Genomic DNA, 8,217 nt, shown 5'->3' with positions numbered 1-8,217 from the left:
TATCCTCCCTAGGCCTTAGCTTCCTCATCTAGAAAACAAAAGGGGTGGACTAGATGCAAAGCCTCCAATCTCCACCTTTAAGATATAAAAATTTTAAAATACAATACAAGCCCCTCGGCCTCCAGAACCAGGCAATCAAGGGGTGACTGGGTGGCAGCTGCAAAAACCAGGGCATGAGATATGTGTAGAAGCTCCTCTCTGGGAGATGCTCGTGCTCAGGATCTCAGCAGAGGGAGAGGAGGGAAGTGCCATCCACCAACCTCGGTCCCCTGAGTCCCCCAGCAGGCCCCTGCCCCTCAGTCCAATGCTTTTAAAATAGCAAATGAGCCTCTTTCACAGGAAATCTGGGCACTTTTCAAAGAGCTGCTTCTGTGCTGAGCCCTAAGGTGAGTAAGTTGTGTGGGAGCCCGTGAAGAGCTGCTTCTCAGTTCTCCACAGCCCCGTGGTTCTTGTGGATGTGAGCCCCATTGGTTTTCAAAGCTAGATGTTTTGGGCGATTGTCTCTCAGGTGCAGGTCTTAAATGTGGGGTATGAACCTTTTCTTCCTCAGGGAGAAGCTCCAGGTTTCCAGTTCCCTTCTGATTGTGGTTCACCTCACAATGGATGTGGTTTATAACGAGATTGTGTCCCAGCCTCTCCTACACCTTCAGTGTGGTTTTTTCCCCCTTGTTTGACAGCTATTTTTAAAGTTTTTTTCCCAGTGTTTCCCAATTACAAGTGTTATTGGGAAGAGGTGAGTTCAGAATCTTCCTGTGTCACCATCTTGACTAGAACTCCTGAAATACAATGTAATTTAAATAGCACATTTCTTTTAATGTTGCTGTGATATGATGGTATATCAATTGTCTCATCGAATGTCATCTTGCAATGGATGCAAATGCTGATTTATAGATGTCCTTCAGTATCTGTGGGGCATTGGTTCCATGACCTCTGTGGATACCAAAAATCTGTGGATGCTTAAGTCCCTTATATAAAATGGTGTAGTATTTGCATATAACCTACACATATTCTCCCCTAGACTTTAAATCATCTCCAGATTACTTATAATACCTAATACAACCTAAATGCTCTGTAAATGGTTGTAAATACAATGTAAAAGCTATGTAAATAGTTGCTGGTGCGTGGCAAATTCAACTCTACCTTTTGGAACTTTCAAAAAAACTTTTTTTTTCCAGATAGTTTTGATCCACAGGTTGGTTGAATCCATGGATGTGGAAACTGCAAACACGGAGGGCCAACTGTATTACCTTTAATATTTAACATTCCAAGGAGTTCCTTTCACATATAACACTGCTAGGATAGTTGTAATCTTATTTCTTGTGCTTATGGAATAAGAATTTTATTCTTTCCTTTTATCCTTTTCACATGAGTCATGCAGAAAAAGCATAAGGATACAATATATTTTTTCTTGTCACCATCACTCAACTATTGGCTTTTTCTCTAGGAAGAAAGATGTAAGAAACAGCAAAAGTTATTTAGAAGGATTCCTTTTTTGACACTTTCGTAAGAAAATAGCAAGTTAGTTAAATTTCTCTCCCTCTAGATGTGACTAAATGTTCCTTATGGTTTCCAGTCCATTTTTTGATTAAAAAGATATCAAAGAGGTAATCAATTTCCTGCTATCCTTTTTTTTTTCCTGCTATCTTATAAAGGCATCTAGCAATATATTTTTGTGCTAAAGTGGGAAAATCACACAGAGGAATAAATTTTTATTGCAAGAGGAATAAATTTTGAACTTGTTAGAAGGATTTAACTTTCAAATGTTTGAAATTATAGTGCAGTATAGACCCAAAGGGTCCAAATGATATTTCTGCTGGTAAGATAAATCAGTGATCTTTCATTCATATGACAAAATCAATATTCCTATAGATGAAAATACATTTTCTTTGCCAGTTAATGTGTTTTCTTTCCCTCACTCTTATGTGAACTTGAATGATTTCCAAATATCTGATTAAATAATATCTTGCTTAGGATGTCATCTTGCTGGATAACTTAAGATTATCAATGCCTTTGATGTGAGGCATATTAAAAAATGACAATCGAATCTCTAGTGACCCTTGGTAAATATTCTATGTGTACATATAATGTACTGAGGTCACTTATTTCTGAATACTAGCTGCAAGGTGGACGATATATGATCGTTTTTAGTTAAAGAAAAGCACAGAAGAGCCCTGTTATAATTTTTCTCATTATTGGAAAGCATTTTATAGAGCACACATCAGGTGAATTCTTCAGAACTCAATACTACAGCTCTTTGTCACTAATTTGGATGAACTGGGTAGAAATTCTATGTAAATTGAATACATTTGAAAAAAATTTGTAAATGAATTCAGTTGACTTTTTCCAAGTGCTTGCTGGCACTCAAAGCCTCCTAGAAGGCTTACTTTAATGAATAGATAAGTTCACAAAACCACCAGCTTAAGTATATTATGGTTACATTACACAGACACAGAAAGACACACACATACACACACACACACACACACACACACACACACTAAAGTGATAAACAGTGAGGTTTGTTAGAACCATGTTTCAGTTCTGACTAGGACTACATATCAACCAACCAAATCAAGGGCACAGGACCATCTCCATGTTGTTCACTTAATTTTACTCTGTTTCCTTGTAGATGAGCCCTGCTGGTGAGTAGGAGGTTCATGGAAGAAAATGAGGATGAATGACAGCACATTCACTATGGTGGGAGAAACTCTGGATGACATATCAGTACTTTCCTTATCTTCTCCTACTAAAGAACAGCATATAGATGTTTATATGTAATGAGGCAAAAGTGTTTGCTTCTTAAGTGAATATTAATTTTTGCAAAAGAATTCTATAAAGGGTTTAAACACTTTTATTTTTCAAGTTAAGAATCGCTTTCCCATATGTACTATCAACATCATGGATTTTCTTCATAAACCCTTTCTTGCCATAGATAAGAAAATTAAAAAAACCAATCACTGTGTGAATTATAATCGATTTCAAGTTGGTAAAGTTAAGTTCGATGCATGCTGATTGTATGTCTGATGGAAGATAATTTGTAACAAATCAGGAGCAGATTGGAGAAGATTCTCCTGCTTTGGCCTGCTTGGGAGACAGCAACAACCAGAGCCTAGAGGACAGGCTGTGCAAGCACAGTGATCTTCCCTCAACTTCCCCAATCCAGGCAGGTCATTCCTCTTCTCAGGTGGGAGCAAGTGAGGGGAAGAGGAACCAAGTGCTGACAGAAACTTTCCCCTTAACATTTAGGGGAAAATTCATGGTGGAAGTTCCCATTAAATGAGCCAATGTAGAAACAAAGAGAAATAAAGAGAAGGGTTCCTCCTGCTGTCTGGAGCAGAGGGTCTCAAACTTAGCTGACCATCAGAATCACTGGGAATTTTAAAATGTTGTACAATAAATTTGGGGGCCTCAGCAGAATCAGATTCAGATGCTCCAAGATGGAGCCGGGGAGCCTGTATTTTTGAAAATCTGAGCAGGAAGTTCTGATCATTAGTCAGGTCTTGAACTACTGACTTAAACCCTAGGAGCTCTCTTTTCCTAAAGCTTTTTCACAAGCCAGAAATACATTTTGTCTACTGGGAGGAAATATTCCAACACATATGAGTAAAAAACCCAGTACAAGAAATTAAAACCATAGAAAATACTCACTGATTTAGATTGTCTTTAAAATTTTTGTTTTAAATTACCTGGCAAACTGTACATGTTTGCAAATGTTTTAAATGTTTGTAAATAACGTGGATGCATAATTACCAATATTGTCCAACCTAGTAGAAAGGAACTTCAATTATTAAGCAATGGTCATGTTGTGTAACCAGGAAAAGGACTGAGGTGGTAAGGCAATGATGTACACCATTGTTAGAGCCATGACAGCAAAGAATTAGACATTTCAATAATGGTTTTCTTTCCTTCCTTCCTTCCTTCCTTTCTTCTTTCTCTCTTTTTTTTTGGAAAAGTGAAGTGGTTCAGTTTCTGATTTAAGTTTAAATGGCATCACATTGAGATATTTCTCTTTTGTTTTTATTGGGCTGAGAATAAACTGTCAAGGAAGAATGTATAATATTGTGCTGCAGCGGACAGTGTAGTGCAGCATTTAAGAGCCCAGATTCTAGAGCCAGTTGCCCATTGCCTGGGTTCTTTAAAAACTGACATGCTTAAAAACTTTTTTCCCCTAGTTCCTAGAGCCCACTGGCTTGTGATACCAAGGGTAAATGGAATGCAGGGATTCCCTGGATGTAGGGAGGACCCCTAGTTCTTCCAGTCTTATTGGCACAGGTTATCAACAGTTGACTCTATCTCAATGGGGTGGTAATGTAGGTGAAGCACAGTGCCTGGTACATCATAAGGGCTTGATTGATGCCCGTTAATTTCAGTGGTGCCTGGATAAATTCCCCTGATAACTGTTAGTCCTTTATTTGTTCCCAGAGGTCATATATATTTTATCTTTAACCTGGAAGAGGGCAAAGAGGATTGACTGCATTGTAGAAGTGGAACCATGAGGAAGAAAGGGCTGGTTATCCCCATAGGTTCCTCTCTCTGAATCCATCGCCTGGTGATCCATCGCTACTCACATTAGCCATAGGACAGCTCTTACTCTGGCTGGGGAAAGGGCATTAAACCACATAAGGTACACCTGCATCTTTGCTTCAACAAGAGCTTTTACCCCTGCATGTAATAGCTATTCCTCAACACTTCCCTGTAAGTTCAGGTTTATTTTATTTAGTATCTTTATCACCATCACCTGGGGAGATAGGGCTGTTTAGTCTGGCCCCAGGCATTTCCTAGGGACAGAACATTTTGATGTGAATTATATGTTGTGAAATGTAAATTTCAGCACCAAAATACTACAGTCCTCACTGTTAACTCGCTGTTACGCTCTTGTTGAAATTTAAATTACTGTAATTGGACAGACTACCTCCAGCCAATGAGGAGCAAAACTTCTCAAGGTTAAAGATGTGCATGTAGAAACCACCTATCAGACTACAGAATCTGCTCTGCAAACGTGTTTTTCCAACTGCCAGTTTTGTGGACCCAATTTAATGAGAATGAGGGTCAGGCAGACGGATCACTAATGTTTTGATTGATTTTCATAGTCTTCAGTGAGTGAGTGAGTAATGAGTGCAAGTTTTTGTGTTTTGATAGGTTTTACCCAGAAATAATACCTCCCACTATTACCCCCAAGCATTCCAGAACTGACCTTAGCTAAAGAAAGCAAAACTAAAGAAGGCCTGAGATAAAGCAGCTGCTTTTCTGAGGACTGACAAATGTTATGCTGACTTTGAACACTAGGTGGCAGACGTGCTCTTGTTAAGATTTGACGATTGCGTTTGGAGAGCGACTTTGTCCTGACAGGGACGATGCTCTTAATTAAATAGTCACCTCCTCACACACAAAGGCCACACAGGATGTTCCTATCGAAATAGACATCTCTTTTGCAATCCACGGGGACCATGTTTTTACATTATTGATGGCTTGGCTGGGGATGCTTTTCGAGGCCTTTCGATTCATTTTAGTAATGGAATGGAGTCACACAGACCTCAAACTCTCCTTCATCCGTGGTGAGTAGGAGGAGAAAAATGAAATCTGCTTTAAAACCTGGATGTCATGCTTAGTACTAAAAATCTTGGGGCTCTAGAAGAGGCTAACAGGACAGACAGTGGGACGTAATTTTCTCTCATGATTGTGGAGAAAGAAAAGTTTCATTGCATATCACAGAACTTCAGAGGCAGGATGGCCCTCAGTGATCATCTGATGACTAGAATTTCTTTGAGAGGGAGTCAACCCTGACTGTGACTGAAACTCACCTGGGTACTTTCAAAAAGTACAGGTGCCTGGATGCTAGAGATGGCATCCCTGGAGGTGGGATACAGGCCTGAGCATCTTCCATTTGAGAAGGTTCATGGGTGATTCTGGAGTGAAATCTCCACCCTGGAGTAACATTTGTAATTTCTTTTTTAAAAAAAATTAATTAATTTGTTTATTTTTGTCTGCGTTGGGTCTTCATTGCTGCATGCGGGGTTTCTCTAGTTGTGGTGAGCAGGGGCTACTCTTCCTTGTGGTGCATGGGCTTCTGTTTGTGGTGGCTTCTCTTGTTGCAGAGAACAGACTCTAGGCGCACGGGCTTCAGTAGTTGTGGCACGTGGGCTCAGTAATTGTGGCTCTCAGGCTCTAGAGCGCAGGCTCAGTAGTTGTGGCGCATGGGTTTAGTTGCTCTGTGGCATGTGGGATCGTCCTGGACCAAGGATCGAACCTGTGTCCCCTGCAAGCGGATTCTTAACCACTGCACCGCCAGGAACGTCCCAACATTTGTAATTTCTTAAGCATAAAGTAAACACATTCTCAGGATCAACTTACCAGGGTGACAGACCACAACGGTGGTTTCAGGAACACAGAAAAACCCGGGGGCCCCAAATCCATTCTCCCCTTTAACCTATAGGAGGTTTGAGTCTTCTCACTGGCTCCTCCTTTGTGTCTCTTAGGCTGAAGTGCAATAGTAATATGGGGTGTCATTCATCATCAGCCTTTAGCTTTATAGTTCTGGGTTGTTTATTTTATTATCAAAAGCAGTAAAGCACTGGGCATTAAGCAGTAAGTTGATCAGAACTGAGAAAGGTTTAGGATTTTGCTGTCTTCTTGGGAAGGGCAGGCTTAGCTCTGGGGAGGCACAGAAATTCACTGGTCACCAGAGCATAGCTAGGCAGGAGAAGGATTCAGAGAAGTGGATTTGGAGGTTCCCCAAAGCAGACTTTGTATGTTTTCCAATTTTTGCAGTGCACTGTCCAGGCACACTGCTTTGTACAGAGGAGTCAAGGGTATGGTGTAATTCTTCCTTGGGCAGGAATGAAGCAGCTAAGTCCAGTGGTGTCGAAGGCATGTTTTAATCTCTGAGCTCTGATGGAGATGAGGTCAGATCTCCGTGGTCATGAGCACAGGGCTTCTCTCTGTGGACATCTTAGGGTTCAATAGAATTACTACTGAATCTATGTCTCTAAGACACCACAACGGTAGATTAAAAAGTACGACTGTTGTCCTTCAGCCAGAAGTATGAGAACATACTCGTTTATTGTTGTTCCTCTGGATCTGTTACTATAGTGTTATATAAGCACATCTTAAATAGTCAATTTGAGTCAGTTTTGTCAAAAACTAGTCAGTTCAGTGGAAAAAAATCAGTTGAACATTTCATTTGGCATAAACATAGCATAAACCTAAAGTACAAAGGAATTTTGATTGATTGTAGCTTTCACTTTTAGCATTGGAAGGGCATGGTAGTCAGTCTAGCCTTTAAAATACCTAGAAGGATGATCATGTATTATTCACTTTAAAATGGCTAATTTTAAGTTATATGAATTTCACTTAAATAAAACAGACACATACACACACACACGCGATAACTAGAAAGAGCAACATTTCCCACTTGGGGAAAAAGTTTCTACTTATCAATTCTAAATTAGCCATCTACCACATTAGTTTTTATTATAATCACTAGAGTTTTTCTCTGTATTGGTCTTTATTACACTCAGGGAAAGCAAATGTAGAATTCAGGTTATAGAATGAACTGTGTGCTAGAGACATTTGATAGTCTCTGGCTGTCCATGTGGTTAATCAATCTCAGAAATATGTGCTTTGGAAACTGATTTGCTTAGCCTTCCAATATTTATAGTGATCTTGTCCCAGTTCCTAATTAATGGGCAGGTTGTAGCACAGTAAAAAGAATCAGGATCTACCAGAGAGGCCTTCAGCCAGGGCAGCCTACACAAGCACTCAGAACAGCCCAAGCCTCTGAGCTTTTGCATATGGCACCCAGGCAGCACTCAGGGTTGGAGAGGTGCGCCCTAGTGCCTCTTGTACCATGGATTCTAAAGTTCGGTGAACCCAGAAAGAAACATACATTTCCCAAACTGGTTATATATTTATTTACAACAGACATTTTTTGAGATTGCAATTCTTTCTCAGGGGAAAAACATCTCATAAATATTCCTTTGGAATTTAGTGAAGTATTTATAACTTTAGCTCCGAGATGGAATTGTTGGCAACTGTAAATATTTCTGATATTATGCCTTAAATGCTTCTCCTCTTCAAAGTCACAGGAAGCACGGTCCAGGGCTCACCATTCTCTTTGGAAAGAGTAGTACACAGAGCTCACAGGAGTGCAATGGGATGATATGAAAAATTGACTTCTCACTCTACCAGGCTGAACTCTATTTAAAATCAGGGCGTCAA

This window comes from Globicephala melas, chromosome 16 (genome assembly GCF_963455315.2).
Source record: "Globicephala melas chromosome 16, mGloMel1.2, whole genome shotgun sequence".
Classification (NCBI taxonomy): Eukaryota; Metazoa; Chordata; class Mammalia; order Artiodactyla; family Delphinidae; genus Globicephala; species Globicephala melas.
Note: the sequence above shows the minus strand (reverse complement) of the source record.